Here is a 22,232-nt window from a genome sequence, read left to right as displayed (position 1 = left end):
AAATTTTCACAATTTTTTATCGATACATTCGTCCTGAAGAGCTCTTAAATCTAGAATCGCTTTTTATTCTTCAAAATCGCTATTGAACCCAACAAATTGCACCAATCAACTCAATGGTCTAAAACTGGAATTACTAAATTTGATAATAAAATTCATAGAGCTCGTATTAACTGTACTAAAGTACTCAAATTTTTACATAAAACTCTCTAATGTATCTACTAAAATACTAAATACTAAAATCGATACTTTTCCATACAAAAATATTGAATAAAAATATTTCAATCTATACTACAAAATGAAGTCTCCAAAATGTTGCATCCTTACATTTTATTTTTTTCTAAAAAAAAATTCTCACCAAAGTCACCAATTTTAGTATGCAAACTTTTTAGTTTACACTTTAAAACTATAATATACTAAATTTTCACAATTTTTTATCAATCCGTCGTTCCTGAAGAGCTCTAATCTAGAATCGCTTTTTATTCTTCAAAATCGCTATTGAACCCAACAAATTGCACCAATCAAACTCAATGGTCTCAAACTGGAATTACTAAATTGATAATAAAATTCATAGAGCTCGTATTAACTGTACTAAAGTACTCAATTTTTACATAAAACTCTCTAATGTATCTACTAAAATACTAAATACTAAAATCGATACTGGTTCATACAAAAATATTGAATAAAAATTATTTTCATATAGTACTACAAAGTAAAGTCTCCAAAATGTTGCATCCTTACATTTTATTTTTTTATAAAAAAATTCTCACCAAAGTCACCAATTTTAGTATGCAACTTTTTAGTACACACTTTAACTATAATATACTAAATTCTCACAATTTTTTAACAATCCGTTCGTCCTGAAGAGCTCTTAATCTAGAATCGCTTTTTATTCTTCAAAATCGCTATTGAACCTAACAATTGCACCAATCAACTCAATGGTCTCAAACTGGAATTACTAAATTTGATAATAAAATTCATAGAGCTCGTATTAACTGTACTAAAGTACTCAAATTTTTACATAAAACTCTCTAATGTATCTACTAAAATACTAAATACTAAAATCGATACTGGTTCATACAAAAATATTGAATAAAAATTATTTTCATATAGTACTACAAAGTAAAGTCTCCAAAATGTTGCATCCTTACATTTTATTTTTTTATAAAAAAAATTCTCACCAAAGTCACCAATTTTAGTATGCAACTTTTTAGTACACACTTTAAACTATAATATACTAAATTTTCACAATTTTTTAACAATCCGTTCGTCCTGAAGAGCTCTTTAATCTAGAATCGCTTTTTATTCTTCAAAATAGCTATTGAACCCAACAAATTGCAACAATCAATTCAATAATCTCAACCAGGAATTATTAAATTTGATAATAAAATTTATAGAGCTCGCACTAGTTGCACTAAATTGCTATAAATTTCATACAAAATTCTTTAAAGTATCTACAAAAATACCAAATACTAAAATCGATACTGGTTCATACAAAAATATTGAATAAAAATTATTTCAATCTTATACTACAAATGAAGTCTCTAAAATGTTTCATCTCTATACATTTTCTTTTTTTACAAAAAAAATTCCCACCAAAGTCACCAATTTTAGTATGCAACTTTTTAGCACACACTTCAAACTACAATATACTAAATTTTCACAATTTTTTATCGATCCGTTCGCCCTGAAGAGCTTTTCAATCTTCGCATTATTCGAACCTCATAAAAATGTTTGAGCGTTTGATTTGATAAAAAAGAAAAGTGATTTGTCAGCGGACGTTTCGTTTTTATTTTAATGACATCCTCAGACCACATTATGTCATTATAGGCGAACGATACGCCGAGTTAATATCGATAAAAAAATATCGATAAACTGAAATGATTTTTAATGTAAAAACAGTTTGGAGACGAAGCGATTTTTGCGGTCGAGAGGAAAAGAAATATATACATATATACATGCATACATACATACATACTATATATATATATATATATATAAATGGTTTAAAATTGAATACAACTAGTAAAACTAAATTTTTAAAATATTTAACTAAACAAAAACAAACAAGAATCTACAAAAAACTAACAGAGAAATGACCTGAGAATTTTTTTCATATATTTTTACTTTTATATAAAATTTGGTACTATTATTAATATATCATAAAGAAAAATTTTACCCAGTATAACCCTGTAGAGATTGAATTTTTTATATGCTTTGTTTCTAAATTATTTATTTGTGGGTGACTTTAAATTCAAATTTTTGTAAAATAATTTATAGAAAATATTCAACATGCATTTCTTGCCTATTGTTTGAAGTAGAGGTATTGTCTTTGAATTTTTAAGTTTCTGATTTGTTAGAATGTTTGGTAGTTTTAGTATTTGTGGTTACGATAGACATAGTCAGAAATAACATATTTATGTTACAACATTTTAGAACAAACCGTGCATCCTGAGAGCTTGTTGAAGTTTTTTAGCAAATCCAACAATTGTACCAAAAATTTGGGTACATCTGTCGGCATTTGTATGAATTTTTTCAAAATTCTGAACAAAAACATATAAATTTTAGTAATTGGTTTTAGTACAGACATAATTAGGTATAACATATCCAAATTGCAGCACTTTACCATAAAATTTACGACCTGAGGAGCTCATTGAAATATGAAGTATTAATATATTGAAAATTGCCATACATTTCTTAGGTATGCAAGATAATTTTGGTGTTTTCGTATATTTTTGCTAAAATTTCAGAAATTTTCCAAAAATATGTATTTATATTAGTACTAGATATTATCGTAAACATATTAAAAAATAACATATAAAAATTTCAACACTTTGCATCCAAATTTACGACCTGAGGAGCACCTTAAAAAATATATATAAATAAAACTGCAGTGCGTTTTGAGTATAAAAAACAATTCTGATGCTTTTTTATATTTTGCTAAAAATTCTAGACATTTTTCAAGAACATATACTTATTTTATTATTTGCTTTTATAGTAGACATACTGAGGGATAACATATTCAAGTTTCAATATTTCACAACAAAAATTACGACCTGAGGAGCTCCTTAAAATAGATATATTTGAAATTGCGTCTTGAGTATAGGAAACAATTTTGGTGTCTTTTGTATGTTTTTGTTAAAATTTTAGAAATTTTCAAGGACATGTATTTATTTTAGTATTTGTTATTATAATAGACATATTAAGAAATAACATATATGAATTATAGCATTGTTTCATAATTAGTATGGCTTGTAAAATTTTTTGAAAATCTTGTATTTTTATATATAAGTACGCACAGAATATTTTATTTACATCCTACTGTGAACCTAAAATTTATTAATTTTAGTATTTATAATAATAATTATATAAACATATATATTTAATATTTATCATTATGAATAATAATAAAACCATATTAAAATTATTTAAGACTTTTTCTTTATCTAAATCCTATTAAATCCAAAAAATGCTGATTATTCTACTAATACTTAGAATTTTTCGCAGAAATTCTCAAAATTGGCTTTTAAATCCTTTAGAAAATTTTTTGAAATTTAGCCAAAGTATTCTAGATAGAAATTACAGAAACTTCATCCATATGTCTCACAAGATGAGTCAGTTTATGAGTTATTTGAGTCGTTTTGTGAGCATCTGTTTCAAATCAGTCATGCCTTCCTCAACTTCTGCGAAAAATGATAAAGATGTTTGAAATGGTCAATTGCTTCTTAAAATGTAACTTTAAACCGATTTCTAAATTATTTTATGAAAGTACAGAACCGTAATATAACGAAAATTAAATTTTTAGAATTTAATATAAAGTCAAGCTATGGGTTATATTATTTACTAGAACAATTTATCAAAGTCGAAGTCAAGGTTTCGATTTATCAGGAATGATACAATTATTTATTTACACAGATTAATTTACATTAGCGACAAACCAGTTGATAATATACATATATACATATAAATATATATAATTAATGCGTAAATAAATGATTTACATTCTTGCACATGCAAATATAAAGTTGTTGAAAATAGTATAAAAAATGACATAAATTTTACTTGAGAAATGCATCAGATTTAGATTCTACCAAGCAAAATATTTTTTATGAGCTCTTCATGTTATACCTTAATATGTCTACTATGACAACAAATACTAATATCGATAAGTTTTTTTTTTAATACTTAAAATAATAGCACACGTAAACAACCATATTTTAAATTCTGATTTTGATATTTGGCTCCCAATTTCCTAGTTATTTTTACTACCCCTGTTACAAATGCGGCCCTTCGCCCTGCAAGTTGCATATGGTTTGCACATGTGTTTTTATGAATTCAAAATTCCGTCCCTTCCCTTTAAGGTCACAATTTACGACCCTCAGTTAGTGAATACAAGAAGGCATTTAGGAAACTGTAATAAAATTAACATAAAAATTATTCGGAATATTTAGTTCAAAAATTTGATTTTATTTCGGTTCAGTGATTTAATGTAATTTGTTTTGAGAAAAATGTTTATATTTGGAAAACCATAGATTTTTTTGAAAATTTTATTTAAGCAATTGTAGAGTATAAAATCTACACAAATTTTGTGAATAGGCAAAATCTCTTAAATTATTATTTTAGACAGTATACAATGTCAAAGTGTACCCTATAACGCAAATCTAGGCTACAAAAGTTCTTATTTAGATGTAATTTTAGCAGGACTTTTGAAATTAATAATTAGTATTGTGGTTGCAAAATTAATAAATTTATTACTTATTATAATAACAGACATATTGACGTATAATATACACAAATTAAACATTACAGAATAATTATTATAGCCTGTATGGAATTTATTTTGAAAAATAGTATTCGCAAAGTATTTTAATGCAACATTCAAACGACTAAGATTTATTCCCAGTAAAATTTTGTTCAAAAAATTTGTAATTTGTTAATTTCAAAATTTTTTGCTATTAGTAGATACATTAAAGTATAACATACAAAAATTTCAACATTCTAGTATAATTGTTGTGGTCTGGAAAATTATCCAAAACAGGTTTGTAGTTTAATTTTCGAACTTCTCAATCTACTACCAAACTTGTGGAATTAATTTCTCGCATTGTGGTTTCCAAATTTTTAATTTCAATATTTACTATAATAAAAGATATATTGAAGTATAATATTTAATTTTCAACATTATAGTATAATTATTATAGCCTGTACGAAATTTATTCCAAAACTATAAACCACATAGACTCCTAATGACAAAATAAATCTTAAAACCCACTTTTTTTTTGTTTGGACAAAATTTTAACAATATTCGACACAAAAAATTATAATTTTAACTATTCATTATCTTACTAAATACATCGAACTATATTATCATCAATTTACTATCCTGAAGAGCTCATTATTTCACTCCAAAATTTAATTCCAAAACCACTTTTTTATTTATACATTTCGATACAATCAGTTAACTCAAAAAGCGTGCAGCGGTTTATATTTAACAATGCAATCCGGTTTTTTGTTAATACATATTTTGATATTTTGTATTTACCTTGGGGTAGTTTCAACCCCTGTAGAGTCATTAATCAAAAATTATCGATCTCGCACGAGCTACAATTTCAGAAATATAGGGGTGAAATTTTTACCGGCACCCTAGGCGAAAAAATAGGAAAAAACGTAGGTAGATATATATATACATATATAAACCTGCTCGTATTTTTTATGATCAGAATCCATTGTGTGGAACAATATGCTCGTTTATACCGATTTTTGTATATCATGTATATACTTTAGAATTTTTCTAAATAGTTAATATTATATTTATCATAATTTTATGTAGCCTAATAAAAACACCTTCATTTGTTTTCAAACAAATATTTATGTAACTTCAACAAATAATTCTAAAATTATTAATTAAAATAATAAGCAATTTTCCCAAAATAATATTCCAATATTTACAAAATTATTTTTAACTTTATATATTAGCATAATACATACGTTTAGCTCTTAAGTGTTCATAGTCGTCTTATTTTCTATATTAAGAAGTGCATTTCAAGTGCATCCTACGACCGAAGTGCACCCTTCAAAGATTTCTGGGCTAAAAATAACCAAAGAGTCGGAGAGGTCTTAAAATAAAATGCCATATGCGGTTCGCAAATTATAATACACAGGATATATATATATATATATATATATATATATATATATATTTAAATTTGTTATATTATAATTATATTATAAAAACCAAACCAATTATATCACAGCAAATAACACATATCAAACCATAAACTATCTGACTAAGTTCAATAAAACTCTCAGCTAATTTAATATTATAAAAATGTGTTTTTTTGCTGTAAAATTGTTGAGTGTTTTTTTTTTACCCCATAGACGGGGTAAATAGGGACGTTCAGAGATAAAAAAGGACGTCCACAAACTGGTCCTATGTCTTATTTATAATTTTAAAAGAATTTCATGCAATAATAGTTACATTATGCATCCTGCATCCGATGCAAAATATAAACTTTAGGAGTACATTTTTACAGAGTAAACACTGTATACAACCTTGATCTGGTATTACGTCAGAAATATTCATCAGCATAGTTAGAATAACTATTTATTTAATTTACATGATGTAAAATTGCTTTTTTAAATTAAATTTACTCAATTTTTGTTTACATTTTTGCAAGGGCAAAGGTTCAGTTGTTCCCTTGTACATCTCCCAGATGTAAGATTTTATGGAGGTTATTTAAAAAACTGTTGAAAATAATTTAAAATTAACAATACTTTTATAAAACAATTTATTAATGTGTGCTAAAAAATTATGCTAAGGTCTCGTAAACTAAACAACAGTGCTCACGACCAAATAAAACTAACAATGAAATGAAATACTTTTGTCATGGATTTTCAAACTTTGCCGTTTATATATATATGAAGGCGACGTCGTTAAAATCAAGATGATGTCTGGTTATACATCCTTGGCCCGCTACTTTCAAATATTGTTGTTGAAAAAATCCTAACATACGTCTCGTAAACTAAACAACAGTGCTCACGACCAAAATAAACTAACAACGAGAGAAAATACTTTTGTTATGGATTTTTAAACATTGGCGTTGATTGCAACACCGTAAAAATCAAGATGTAGGCTTGTTATACATCTTTTGCCCTCTACTTTCAAATATTGTGGTTAAAAAATTCCATACTTTACCTCTCGTAAACTAAACAACAGTGCTCACGACCAAAAAAACTAACAACGAAAAAAAAAACTTTTGTTATAAATTTTCGAACAAAATCGTTTATCTACTGATAGCAACGTCGTAAGAATCAAGGTGTAGGCTGATTACACATTTTTAGTCCTTTACTTTCAAATATTTTTGTTAAAAAATTCTTAACTTTATGTCTTCGAAACTAAAAAACAGTGCTCACGACCAAATAATCTAACAACCAAAGAAAATACTTTTGTTATAAATTTTCGAACAAAACTGTTTATCTCATAATATCAACGTCGTAAGAATCAATATGTAAGCTTGGTATAAAAAATTTGCCCTCTACTTTCAAATATTGTGGTTAAAAAATTCCTTACTTTACCTCTCGTAAACTAAAAAACAATGCTCACGACCAAAAAAACTGATAACGAAAAAAATACTTTTGTCATGAATTTTCATTTATTGTTTTATATCGTCCGATAGCAATGTCGTAAGAATCAATGTGTAGACTTGGTATAAATCTTTTGCCCTCAACTTTCAAATATTTTTGTTAAAAAATTCTTAACTTTATGTCTTCTAAACTAAAAAACAGTGCTCACGACGAAAAAATCTAACAACGAAAGAAAATAATTTTGTTATGGATTTTCAAACTTTGCCGTTTATATATATGAAAGCGACGTTATTAGAATAAAGGTGATAGCTGGTTGCGCTCTACTTTCAAACATTTTTGTTAAAAAATTTTCAACTTAATGTCTCGTAAACTAAAAAACAATGCTAACGACTAAAAAATCTAAGAATGAAAAGAATACTTTTGTCATTTATTGTTTTGTATCTTCCGATAGCAATGTCGTGGGAATCAATGTGTAGGCTTGGTATAAATCTTTTGCCCTCTACTTTCAAATATTGTTTCTAAAAAATTTGCCTTCTACTTTCAAATATTGTTTCTAAAAAATTTCTAACTTTACGTCTCGTAAACAAAACAACCATAAATAACGAAAGAAAATACTTTTGTTATAGATTTTCAAACTTTGCCGCTTTTCTCGCGATAGCAATGTCGTAAGAATCGAGGTGTAGGCTTGGTATAAATTTTTTGCCCTCTACTTTCAAATATTGTTGTTAAAAATTCTTAACTTTATGTCCCCTAAACTAAAAAACAGTGCTCACGATCAAAAAACCAACATCGAAAAAAATACTTTTGTCATGATTTTTATTTATTGTTTTATATCGTCCGATAGCAATGTCGTAAAAATCATGGTGTAGACTTGGTATAAATCTTTGCCCTCTACTTTCAAATATTGTTGTTAAAAATTCCTTACTTCACGTCACGTAAACAAAACAACTAAATAACAAAAGAAAATACTTTTGTTATGGATTTTCAAACATTGGCGTTCACGTCCTGATAGAAATGCCGTAAAAATCAAGGTGTAGGTTAGTTATAAATTTTTTGCCCTCTACTTTCAAATATTGTTGTTAAAAAATTCTTAACTTTACATCTCGTAAACTAAACAACAGTGCTCACTATCAAAAAATATAACAACGAAAGAAAATACTTTTGTCATGAATTTTTATTTATTGTTTTATATCGTCCGATAGCAATGTCGTAAGAATCAATGTGTAGGCTTGGTATAAATCTTTTGCCCTCTACTTTCAAATATTGTTGTTAAAAAATTCCTTACTTCACGTCACGTAAACAAAACAACTAAATAACAAAAGAAAATACTTTTGTTATGGATTTTCAAACATTGGCGTTCACGTCCTGATAGAAATGCCGTAAAAATCAAGGTGTAGGTTAGTTATAAATTTTTTGCCCTCTACTTTCAAATATTTTTGTTGAAAAATTCTTAACTTTATGTCCCCTAAAACTAAAAAACAGTGCTCACGATCAAAAACCAACAACGAGAAAAATACTTTTGTCATGAATTTTTATTTATTGTTTTATATCGTCCGATAGCAATGTCGTAAGAATCAATGTGTAGGCTTGGTATAAATCTTTTGCCCTCTACTTTCAAATATTGTTGTCAAAAAATTTCCTAACTTTACTTGTTTTTAAGATAGTAGTGGAAGACCGTTTTACCCTGTATGTACTCTATATATATACATATATAAATTTTCATTTTCAAGTGTCTATATCTACTGCCCTGCGCATGCCCGTGCCTTTGCCGGCTGTGCGCCCGAATTGGCGGCGGCGGCGCAGGGCGGGCGCGAGAGCGCTCCTGTGTACGATTATTGATTTTACTCGAGACGTTCCTCGTTCGTTACTACTACGACAACAATGTGCGCGATCGCTCTCCTCCACTACCACTAAACAACCCCTACTAAGGGGTAGCAAAATAATAGACAGGGAGATAGTAGACACAAAACTTGAATAAATGATCGATATGCCCATAAAATAAAAGTTATGATAGACAAAAAAAAATTAAGAAGATGCATACTGTTATGCGCCGACACTCTTACCTATTTACCGTCACATTTATGTGCATACTACCACATTTATTACTCTATGGACTCTACATCTCTCGAGTTCCACTCTACATTCTATGGACTCTATATTTCCGGCTGGACGGAGGATCTCTACAATCATCACAAGGGCACAATCTCTCTCTGGACTCCAAAAGGAACACATAACCTTATAATAATCTTTAATGAAGTTCTGTATAATAATATCTATATTCTGTAATAAATCTATAAAACTTGTGTTGTGTTTTAAAATACCAAAATTACCTCCATTGCTGAAGGCAAATCTTTAACAATACTATTCCAAATTTGGTTATATAATATCAATATTCTCAGACACTAGTAGTGCCAGGCATCGTGCCTTAAGGCGAACTGCTGAAACTTCCCGTACCCTAATGAAATATTCGAGGAATGAAAATAATCAAGAATTATTTTGAATAATTTTAAATAGATTATTTAGTATAAATACATACTGTAAGTTTATAGGTGCTTTTTAAATTAGGCGACGAGCGTGTTCTACAAACAACTTTGTTTACGTTTATAAGTTTATGTGTTCAGTTTTTTTTTGATAACTTAGAATTTTTTCCAAAATTTTGAAATTTTTTAGAAGTGTGAAATTTCTTGCATCTTTTTTAAACCGTTTTTTTTTTAAATTTTTTAAAAATTATTGAAAATATTAGATTTTTTTGAAAATCTCGAAATATTCTCAAATTTTTGTAAGAAGTCGATTTTTTTAAATGTTGATATTCATTTAAATTTACCAACATTTAGTTCTTTTGAACTCGAATTTTTTGCAACTTTGAATTTTTGTTGAAAAGTTTTATGATCACAAGCCAAAGGTTTCAGTCTCCACAAGCTAAAGGTTTTTTGAATCAATCCAATCGGATGAACCGTTCTCTCAAAAACTGCATGACCACTTTTACACCCTTTGCGCTCCATACCTACGTAACGGCAAAATTGCCTTTTGCAAAAACGCCTTCAGATCGAGTACGAACCGAATGGTTTTTCAATCATACAAATCGGTTATTCACATACGTAAATTTTAAAATCATAAATCTTGGTACGGAACCCAAAAAAATTTACAAAAAATGTGTACACATTATTAAAATCTCTATAAAATATCTGATAATTTTCATGTTCAATTTTTTACGATTACTAAAACTTACTCTACGGGAAGGTAAAAATTATTTAAGTTAATTAAAATTAATTAACTATTCCAAATTTGGTCTCAAACTTATTATATAATATTAATAAACTTATATCTATAATATAAATAAACAGGGAAAAAATTCTAGTCAAAAAATAATTATGGTGCAAGTAGGGAGTAACTCAGCAAAAATGCAACGGAAGTGCGTTACACCACTATTTGTCATTGGCTATCACTGTGATCATTTGAAACTATCTAGTAATCAATGTTCAGAATATTTGTGGATGAATAGTATTTAGTATTTATAGATAACTTCTAGTATTTTAGTCTAATTTTTCATTCAGCAAAATAGTATTTATTATAAAAAATGAGGACTGAAACTATTAGCTTGTTTAAATTTTATTATCGATGTTTAAACACAAGAATATTTGTCATCTTTTTCCATTTCTATCGACTTTCCTTTCCCCCAGCTCTCCGTCTATTATCCGATCTAGGCTCGTGTGCCCCGTGACGTCACTTACTCGGCGGTGCCGGCGGTTCGTCAAGAGTGAGACCGAGAGGGAGGTTGTCGCACTTTTGTTGTACTTTTATACAACTTTTATACTTTTATACTATCGTCTGGCGGTGCTTTCTCTATTTTGTGCCTAACACCGCCATTACGGAAACCAGAGACAGATGGAAATTGCAAAATCGGAAAAAAATACTAGTTTTTACTCAAACGTCTACCAATTGTTAAGGAAGTAGAAGAGCCTTAATTCAACTTTCATAATTGAGTTGACCAAAAAAATTAAATTTAAATGTTTGCAAGTGACATTTTGCCTTAAGGCAAGTTGCTTAAATTTTCCTTTCAACTTTCAATAATATTTGTAATAGAGGGTAGAACGGGGCACAAAATACCAGTCAAACCCCAGACATTTCCATATATTTTTTTTTTCAAAAATTGCAAAGCATTTGATGACTGTTTTATATGCACGACGAATATACTCCTCAATGCACAAAATTCACTGTGCCGAGTATATTCGTCAGCACAATTATCTGGTTAAGTCGATAACTGTGAAATTTATTTATCGCAAAATTTCATGTAAAAATTGTATTTTTTATAATTAAGAAAGAAATATTTTATTATTATGAGTTTTAATAATAAAGTAACGGTTCCGCTGGTTCCCTTTTATACCACAGATTTTTTTTGTAGATTTTTTAGACTACTTTATACAGTTTTTTTGATTTAAAGAAATTTATATTATATTTCTATTAGACTTATTATCAAATTTTCAAGAATTTATTTAAATATAGATAAAAACTTGAAAATTTTAACGAAAAATTTAATTAACAAATATTTGTGCACAGCTACCTGTCTAATATAAATAAATCGATATAAAATCAATAAAAAAAATTTAAGTGCTTATATAAAAATATTATTTTCGTCTAAACTATCGATGCTAGAATGCTATAAATTTTCAGTATGCTATATATAAATCTATATATAAATTTATATTTATATTAAATCGTGTATTTTAAAATTTTTCAAAATTTTAATTAAAATAATATTAATTAATATTTAACTAAACCATGTACCCTACAACCATTTTATCAATAATAGGTAAGTTTTCATATAAAAATATTATTAATACTAGAATGCTGTAATTTCAGTATATTATATATTAAACTACAGTTTTAAATCGTGTATTTCAAAATATTTTAAAATTTTAGTTTAAATAATATTAATTAATATTTAACTAAACCATGTTACTTACAAGCATTTTATTAATAATAGGTATGTTTTCATATAAAAATATTTTTTATTTATAAACTACTGAGCTTAGAATGCTGTTAATTTATTGTGTTATATATAAGACCTTAGGTATAAATAACAAAATATAAAATATTTTAAATTTGTATTTAAAATAATATTAATTAATACTTATCTGAAACATGTTCCCAACAAAAAATTGTTCAATAAAAATAAGTTTTTATTTAAAAATGTTTTCTCACAAACTATTTGCACTAGAGTACCGCAATTTAAGTATATTATATATCAAACTTTACTTTTAAAAAATATATGACAATATCTATTATAGTATTAGCAAAAATAATATTTAATAATATATAATTAAAGATGATACTCGATGAGATTTTTTTTTAATAAAATAAGTTCTTATACAAAATTATTATTCTCTCCTAAACTATTTGGGCTAGAGTGTTTGTATTTAAGTATATTATATATTAAACTTTACTTTTAAAACACATATAACAAAATTAATGATAAAATTAGTTAAATTACTAGTATATAATATTTAAGTCAAACGTGTAACATTATACAGGTTATGCAAAATACATTTGTCAGTATAAAATCATAATTTTCTCATAAACTATCATTATTAGAGTACTGAAATATGAGTATGCTGTACTTCAGCCCTCATACTAAAATAGTGTAAAATAAAATCTACTGTGTTTTTAACAAAATTATGAAATAAAATGAAAAAACTAGTGGGTATGTAAAATTTTATATTGGGTGATTTAAAAATCTTGAAGACAATATAAAAATATTATTTTTTCCTAAACTATTTGTGTTAGAGTACTGAAATTTGAATAAGCTGTACATCAACACTTCTACTAAAATAGTGTAAAATAAATTTACTATGTTTTTAACAAAATTATGAAATAAAATGAAAAAACTAGTAGGTGTGAAAAATTTAATACGAGGCGTTAATATTAGAAATTTTAAAGCCAATTTAAAAATATTATTTTCTCCTAAACTATTTGTGTTAGGGTACTGAAATTTGAATATGCTATACATGAACTCTTCTACTAAAATAGTTTAAAATAAAATTTACTATGTTTGAAACAAAATTACAAAATAATTAATTTATAAAAACTAGTGGGTATGTAAAATTTTATGTTGGGCGTTGGAAAAATCCTAAAACCGGTACAAAAAAAATTAATTTCTGCTAAACTATTTGAATTAGAGTATTGAAATTTGAATATTCTGTACATCAACTCTTGTGCTAAAATAGTGTTAAATCAAATTTACTATGTTTTAAACAAAATTACAATATTATTTTAAAAATGGAGTAGGTATGTAAAGTGTAATGTAGAGCGTTCTTAAAGTCTTTAAACAAGTAGGATTAAAAAAATTATTTTCTCCCAAACTATTAGCACTAAAGTACTGAAATTTAAGTATGCTGTACATCAACCCTTACCTGACAAATTTACGAAATAATATGAAAAGACGAGTTGGTATGTAAAGTTAATGTGAGACATTCTAAAAATGTTAAAACAAGTAGGTATAGAAAAATTATTTTCTCCTAAACTATTAGTGCTGAAGACAGATATTTGAATAAGCTGTACATCAACTCTTATACTAAAATAATATATAACAAAATCGACTACGTTTCGAATAAAATTACAAATTATTCTCAATCAAAACATTGTTGTACTGATAAGCGAAAAATTAGCAATAATGTTATTTGTTATTAAATTATAAACAAATTTGAAAAGATTTTCATGTAAATATTTACATGTATATGTATCTTATATACATATACTAATGTATACATACACTAATGTATATGTATCTTATATACAGTACTAAGAATTAATAAAAAAAACTATGAAGCAATTACAATTTTTTTTCGGTACGTGTTTGGACTTTTTTATAGACCTCATCATCACATTACGGGTTTACATGGTCGTTTGATCATACTAAGACGAATTTTGGAGCTAAATTTATAAAATAATAATAATATCTAATGTTAAAATTAATGAAAATATTAATAATAATCAGGCTTTAAAATTAATGAAAATAATAATAATAATTGGTCGTAAAATTAAACGCAAATTGAATTAGTACTAGACGATTTTTCCAACTATAATAAATAATTATGTAATTCTTGTTTCAGGTGCAAGATTTATATAGAAACATGTATTTTGGAAATGTATAGCATTTAAGGATAATCTAAAGTATGTTTTGTACAAGTATAAAAATTATTAAAAATATGTACGATATTTTAAAATATTATTTTCTAAGCAAGTGCAATTTACAAACATATATAAGGTGTTTATAGGGATGAAATGTGACTATAAGTGCATATTTTACAAAAATTACTAAAAATATTTACAATGCTTAAAATTACATTTTCTGAGCAAGTGCAATATGCAAGGTAGGTGTTTAAAATGAGTACAAAATGTATATTTTAATAATTTATATCTTCTAAACTAATAATAGTAAAAATGTAAAATAAATTCAGATGCAAAGTAAATTCATTATATTTTTCTTCAATATCAAATTAAATTTTTAGTTTTGTGTTAGTTAAATATATTCCGTAAGTAAAAAAGCGTACCCTAAATTTAAACAAATATAGTATATAAAATATAATATAAATAAGAATATTTATAATAAAAATTAAATGCATATATAATATAGAAGAAAATATTTTTGAATGAAAATAATGTATTAAATTTTATTACAATTATTTTTAATAAAAAGAAAAAAAAAGTATTTATTGAATATTACTGAATTGTTTTTTTTCAATTAATAATGAGAGAATAATAAAAGAAATTCATACAAATTCAGGTAAAAATCCTTCAAATTCCTATTATAATTATTAATATGAAAAAAATTAAACCTTATAAAATTAAAAATTGAAGTGTAATAATTTAGTAAGAAAATCTATGGATTTCTATCCCTGGCAAAATTAGTAGTATATTTATTATCTGAAATAATCCCATAACAATAACAAAAATGTCTTCAAAAAGCTGATTCATAAATATTATATATATTAGATATATCTATAATATATTTATCTATTAACAATAGAAAATCAAAAGATAAGAAAGTGCACCCAAAATCAATCTAATAAGAATTCTTATGGAATTCTCATTAGTAAAAAGAATAAAATTAAATAGAATTTTTAATATATAATTCATAATTTTGATACGAGTCTTAGTAATGAAAAAATATAATATATAATGTATTGCGTCAAAATAAAATATTTGATTTATAAGAGTGATTTTTGTTTAAAAAATTATATTTTAACAGTCTTGAAGTAGTGTTTTTAAGTAACAAATTTTGCACAAAAGTTGATATAATTTTTAGTTATTTTTTTTTATAAAAAAAATCTGGAACAATCATTATGTAGGAGTCGTACTCTTAATCGTAATCTTTATGAAAAAACTAGTAACAATAATATTAAATTTAAATAAATTAATTTAAAATGTTGATTCTGGGTCAAAAAATCGATTTTTAATAATATTAAAAATCGATTTTTATTGGAATATATTATATTCCAAAAGTATTGATATATTTATAAAAATACCTGATACAATCTTTGTACAGGAGTCTTGCTTGCATATAAAATTTTAAAAAATGTACATATATATATATATATAATTATATATATAAAACACTAAAATTAGTAATAATCTTGCTAATATTTATAATATTCATAATTAAATAAAAATAAAAATAAAAATGTATATATAATAGTGTGAAAGCTGCAGTAAAAAATCGATTATTTTGGTACTAAATTTTATAATAAATTAGGGTGGTCCTTAATATGGATCTATCCAAATTTCTAGCACAGCTATCACACTATTATATATACTTTTTTATTTTTGTTCATATTGATGCAATTTTCAATATTATATATAATAGCATCTTTATCACTAACTTTAGTGTTTTTTTGTATTTAATTAATTTTTTTAATTTTTATATGCGAGCAAGACTCCTAAAAATGTATCGTATCAGACATTTTGTAAATAAATGAATACACAATATTAAAAAATATTTTTTTGAGCATCCTAAATATATTTAAGTTCGGCAAAAAATACCCAAAAACCCTGAAAATAAATGGAATTTCATACAAGTTATTTCTGAAAAAAATTTGGTTGGATTGCGGAGTATGTTAGAGTTAATATTAAGAGCTCAAATTTTACGAGAATTTATTTTTATTAATTTGGAAGCATTTGAGATCGTGGGAGCAAGGAAATTCGGAAAGATCCATATTAAGGACCACCCTAAATATATATTTATAATGATTTTATAATCCAGTAACAAAATAATCGATTTTTTAGCACAACTCTCACACTATTATATATACTTTTATATTTTTATTTATATTTATATTGATGCAATTATAAATATTATAAATAATAGCAATATTATCACTAACTTTAGTGTTTTTAATTATATTTAATTATTTTGTTAATTTTTATATGCGAGCAAGACTCCTGCACAAAGATTGTATCAGGCTTTTATTTTTAAATAAATCAATACTTTTGGAATATATTAAAAATCGATTTTTTCACCCAGAATCGACATTTTAAATTAATTTATTTAAGTTTAATAATATTATTGCTAGTTTTATAAATAAATCATTTTGTAAATAAATCAATACACAATATTAAAAATTGTTTTTTTGACCACAAATTCAAGTTTGTACTGTTTTTTGCCGCACACCTCATAAAGTATTGATTAACAAAGAAACCAGACAAAAAATCTCCAAAAAACAAATAGAATTTTACCTGTGTTATTTTCATAGAAACTTTGGTTGAATTGCGCACTATCTAAAAGTTAACATTAAGAGCTCAAATTTTCAGAGAATTTATTTTTATCCATTTGGAAGCATTTGAGCCCCTGGGAGCAAGGAAATTCGAAAACATCCATATTAAGGACCACCATAATAAAAATATATATATTCAAGTTTGTACTGTTTTTCGCTAGACATCTCCTAAAGTATTGATTACTAAACAACCCGGCAAAAAAATTTCCAAAAACTCCGAATAGAATTGAATTTTACCTGTGTTATAGAAATAATAAATAGAAACTTTGATTGGATTGCGGAGTATGTTAATATTAAGAGCTAAAATTTTCAGAGAATATTTTTTTTATCAATTTGGAAATGTTTGAGCATCTGGGAACAAGAAAATTCGAAAAAATCCATATTAAGGACCCCTGTAAATATATTTAAGTTTGTACTGTTTTTCGCCGCATTATTTGAGCACCTGGAAGCCAGGAAATTCGGGAAAATCCATATTAAGGACCACCATAAATTGTATATATATACAAATTTGTACTGTTTTCGCCGGACATGTCCTAAAGTATTGATTAACAAATATATTTAAGACACACAAACCCGGCAAAATATCCTCAAAAATCCCAAAAACAATGTTTGGATTGCGGAGTATGTTAGATTTAATATTAAGAGCTCAAATTTTCAGAGAATTTGTTTTTATCAATTTGGAAGCATTTGAGCCCCTGGGAGCAAAGAAATTCGAAAACAACCATATTAAAAACTGCCCCAGTATTCAAATTTGTACTGTTTTTCGCGGAGTATGTTAGATTTAATATTAAAAGCTGAAATTTTCAGAGAATTTATTTTTATCAATTTGGAAGCATTTGAGACCCTGGGAGCAAGGAAATTCTTAAACATTCATATTAAGGACCACAATTAAGAGCTTAAATTTTCAGAGAATTGTTTTTTAGCAATTTGGAAGCATTTGAGCCTCTGGGACCAAAAAAATTCCTAAACAACCATATTATTAAAGTTTGTACTGTTTTTCTAATTCCTAAACAACCCTAGTATTCAAGTTTGTACTGTTTTTCGCCGGACATCTCCTAAAGTATTGATTACTAAACAAACCCGGCAAAAAAACGGCCAAAAAAAACTTCAAAACAACTGTGACTCAAGTAAGTACTTACCAATAGCCCTTTATCTCATAAAACCAAAAACCAAAAATAATCCAAAAAATCCTCGGTCTCACTTTCAACACTAATGAAAAATCTATACCGTCACTACCGAAAACCGGCAAAAACTTTATATTCCCCACACCACAAAAATAAACATCGATCATTTAATACCAATTACCACTAATGTCATTTATTACTAATTATCATTAATCACTCTAATTTTTTTTTCATTAAAATCACTAAAATCACTAAATCGGTAACCTATTCCTTCGATGGTGATGCCGCGGGATGCGCGCACGCTATACTGTTTCGTAATCGGATTGCGCACGCTGGTGAACTCTGCTTCGGCAAAAGTCGGAAATATTCGGAAAACCGGTGGAGAGTGGGAAGTACGGCGGAGTGAGGTAAAAGATCGATGTTGGGGTGAAAGATCGATGTTGGGGTGAAAGATCGATGTTGGGGTAGAAGATCGATGTGGTAAATTTTTGGATGGTACAGGATAAGGGGGCGTCCATTAATCACTTGAGGTTTTTAAAAATCACAAAATATCAAGTGGGCGAGGGAAGGGTATATAGTAAGATATCACGTGTATTTATTTTTTAACTGAATTAAAAAAAAATCCTTAAAAACTCGTTCACATGATTAATGGACGCCCCCTAAAGTTGAAAGACATAACAATAGCCTAGTTGCAATCAAAGAGTCCCCAGTAGAAAGAGATATAGATTTCCACGTAGGTCAGTGGAGGTCCAGTGGTCTCAAATTCAAGGATACACCAAGAAAGTAAAGATTATTATATATATATACACACATATATATATATATATATATATATATATATGTTTTTAAATGTATATTATTAATATTTATTTAAAATGATCATATAAAATTGAAGGAGAATGCGATGGTGACACAGGACACAGAAAAACATCGATGTTGGGGTAAAAGATCGATTAGGTAAATGATGTTAATGTTTTCAAGATGACATCATGAGTTCTTTGGTCGATTTGTATTTCTCTTTGTGGACCTATATAAATTTCTAGATACTAGATGAAGGATTAAAGGATACAGTTTAGAATATGGAAAGAGATTGACATAAAATAGACGTAGGGCTGTGGAGGTCCAGTGGTCTCACATTCAAGAATACACCAAGAAAGTAAATGTTATTATATTTTTTTTTAATTTATATTATTAATATTTATTTGAAATGAACATCGGAACAATGGAGGAGAATGGCATGGCAATAGTGGAGAAGAAAATCAGCGATGTTGGGCGAAAGTTCGATGCTAGGGTAAAAAATCGATGACATCATAAGTTTTTTAGACGATTTGAGCTTCTGTTTATAAATTTCTAAATGCTGGATAAATGATTAAATGATACAGTTAAGTATATAGAAAGAGATAGACATAAGCCAGGGACAGACAAGTAGTCTAAAGTAGAAAAAGATAACTGTAGGGCAGTGGAGGTTCAGTGGTCCAACGTTCGAAGATACACCGAAAGCGTATGGGTCAAATTTTCTTTAACATTTTTATTTAAAATAAAAAACTATGTGATTTTTAACTCCAAAAGATTTAGAGAATTGAATTTAAAATGTGGTGAGGAGGTCTTTTCTTGGTATCTAAAGAATATCTCAAAATTGACGTGGGAATATGACAAATTAACACGTGGGCGAGTGAAGGGCAAAGTAAGATATCACGTTTATTAATTTTTAACTGATTTTTTTAAAAAAAATCCTTAAAAACTCGTTCTCACAATTAATGAACGCCAACTAACAGTTGAAAGACATAACAATAGTCTAGTTTCAATCAAAGAGTCCCCAGTAGACGTAGGTCAGTGGAGGTCCAGTGGTCCAACGTTAGAGGATACACCAAGAAAGTCAAGGTCATCATATTTTTTTAAATCAATATTATTAATGTCACGTGGGCGAGAGAGGAGTATAGTAAGATATCACGTTTATTAATTTTTTAACTGATTTTTTTTTAAAAAAAATCCTTAAAAACTCCTTCTCACGATTAATGGACGCCACCTAAAAGTTGAAAGACATAAAATAGTCTAGTTGCAATCAGAGAGTCCCCAGTACACGTGGGTCAGTGGAGGTCCAGTGGTCTTACATTCAAGTTGGTGTTAAAATTCGATGTTGGGTGGAAGATCGATGTGGTAAATTTTGGATGATACAAGATAAGTGGACGTCTATTAATCACTTGAGGTTATTTTAGAGGGAGGGGGGCGGATTTAACGACTTATCACGTGGCCGAGGGAGAGGTATAGTAAGATTTCACCTGTATTTATTTTTACCTGATTTTTTTTTTCAAAAAAAAATCCAAACATTTTCAAATAAAATCAAAAGTGTTACAATTTTTGCTTGTAACTAAAAATACACGTGATGTTTGGTGTGGGGGGGGGGGTAATTTTGAATATCACCATGTATCACCAAAGGAGAGGGGGGTTCAAAAATCCTTTAAACTCGTTCACATGATTAATGGACGCCCCCTAAAGTTGAAAGACATAATAATAGTTTAGTAACAATCAAAGAGTCCAACGTTAGAGGATATAACAAGAAAGTAAAAGTCATTATATATTTTTGTTTAATTTATATTATTAATGTTTATTTGAAATGAATATCGAAAAAGTGTAGGAGAATGGGATAGCGATAGTGGAGAAGAAAAACATCGATGTTAGGGTAAAAATTCGATGTGGTAAATGATATTAGTGTTGGCAAGATGACATCATGAGTTCTTTGGACGATTTGGACTTCTGTTTAAAAATTTCTAGATACTGGATAAAAAATTAAAGAATACAGTTTAGTATATAGAAAGAGATAGGCATCAAAAAGGCATCAGTAGAAAAAAATAGACGTAGGACAGTGGAAGCCCAGTTGTCCTCAATGTTCGAGAATATAGCAAAAGAGTAGAAGTCAACTTTTTTTATCTTAAATTATTAATATTTATTTGAAATCGGAAAGTGGAGGAGAAAGGCAGGGTAATACTGGACAAGAGTGAAATCGATGATGAACAAAAGTTCGATGTCGGGTAAAAGATTGATGTTGGAGTAGTCCAAAGTAGAAAAAGATAGATGTAGGCCTACGAAAGTCCAGTGGTCTGAGGTTTGAGAGTACTGCAAAAGTGTAAAAATTAACTTTTTTTTAAATTTGCATATGCATATAAAATATCCGTTTTTGGCTTCAAATTTGCCAATTTTAACTTTTTTTGAATTACTGTCTGCTTTCATCACGTGAAAATCATTTTTTTTTTTTAATTAAAAAAAAAGCACAAAGAAAAATAATAAATAATTTATAATTTTATTACAAAATGCGTAAATGATTTCGATATAAATAAAATAGTCCAAAAATATTAATGCAATCGAAATCGATAATTGTTCTTCCACCACTAAAAGCATTTTTGATATAAGGCTGTACCCATGAATTATATTCGATCGTCGATATGAACTTCAGTTAAAAAATAATATTAAAATATAGGTATATACTAGTCCTATTGGCAAGTGTTAGATTTTAGAATTTTTAGAATATTATTATATACATGAAAAAATTAAAAATCGTACTAAAAAGCTATGAGAAATTTGATATTAAATAAAAAAAATCCATTGTTTTAGCTGCCAATATTAATTAATTTATGGGGAAAAATTGCTTTAAGAATAAAAATAAGTCAATAATATAAATTTAATGGTTGTTGTTATTTTTAAAATATGTATTCTTTTCATTTCTTTTATCGATTCGCTTTTTTCGATTTTTCTTTCTTTTCGA

The sequence above is a fragment of the Ctenocephalides felis genome, unplaced genomic scaffold, assembly GCF_003426905.1.
Source record: "Ctenocephalides felis isolate EL2017-DRISC unplaced genomic scaffold, ASM342690v1 CF-g0.4_SCAFFOLD_01604, whole genome shotgun sequence".
Taxonomy (NCBI): Eukaryota; Metazoa; Arthropoda; class Insecta; order Siphonaptera; family Pulicidae; genus Ctenocephalides; species Ctenocephalides felis.
This window is presented reverse-complemented; position numbering follows the sequence as displayed.